The 406-nt window shown below is 66.3% G+C and overlaps 1 protein-coding gene across 1 annotated transcript in view; it reads right to left on the reverse strand.

The window, feature by feature from the left end:
- CHD9 (chromodomain helicase DNA binding protein 9) overlaps window positions 1–406 on the reverse strand; it is a 128,717-nt gene that overhangs the window by 127,642 nt on the left and 669 nt on the right. The gene's annotated exons all lie outside the window — the stretch shown is intronic.

The following is a 406-nucleotide window of genomic DNA, read 5'->3' on the forward strand; positions in this document are numbered from 1 at the left end:
CAGCCGGCCGGGCGGTAATGGAGAGTTCGGAATGTAGGTCAAGGTGCTCTCGGCAGGGCCCAGGGGAGGATCACCTGACCGGGAGGTTGGTGAGTCAGCGGGAAGGGAAGGGGTGGGAACCGGAATCTCCCGGCCCACAGCGCCTGGAGGAGGAGGAGGAGGAGGTCAAGTAGTCACTGTCTGGCTGACGGTCAAGGGAAGGAGCTGCTGGAGACGGAAGGAAGGAGGCAGTGACCTCGGGTGACCTCGCTCAGGTGGAGCACACAGGCACCCCAGGGCGGCTGGAGCCCCGCCCAGGCCACACTGTCTCTGAGGCTGGAGAGACCTCCGTAGCCGCCTCCCGGGCCACAGGGGGACATCCAATGAACAGATCGCTCATCACCCCATCCACCCAGCCCCCCCCCCC

Source organism: Myotis brandtii, unplaced genomic scaffold (assembly GCF_000412655.1).
Source record: "Myotis brandtii unplaced genomic scaffold, ASM41265v1 scaffold633, whole genome shotgun sequence".
Classification (NCBI taxonomy): Eukaryota; Metazoa; Chordata; class Mammalia; order Chiroptera; family Vespertilionidae; genus Myotis; species Myotis brandtii.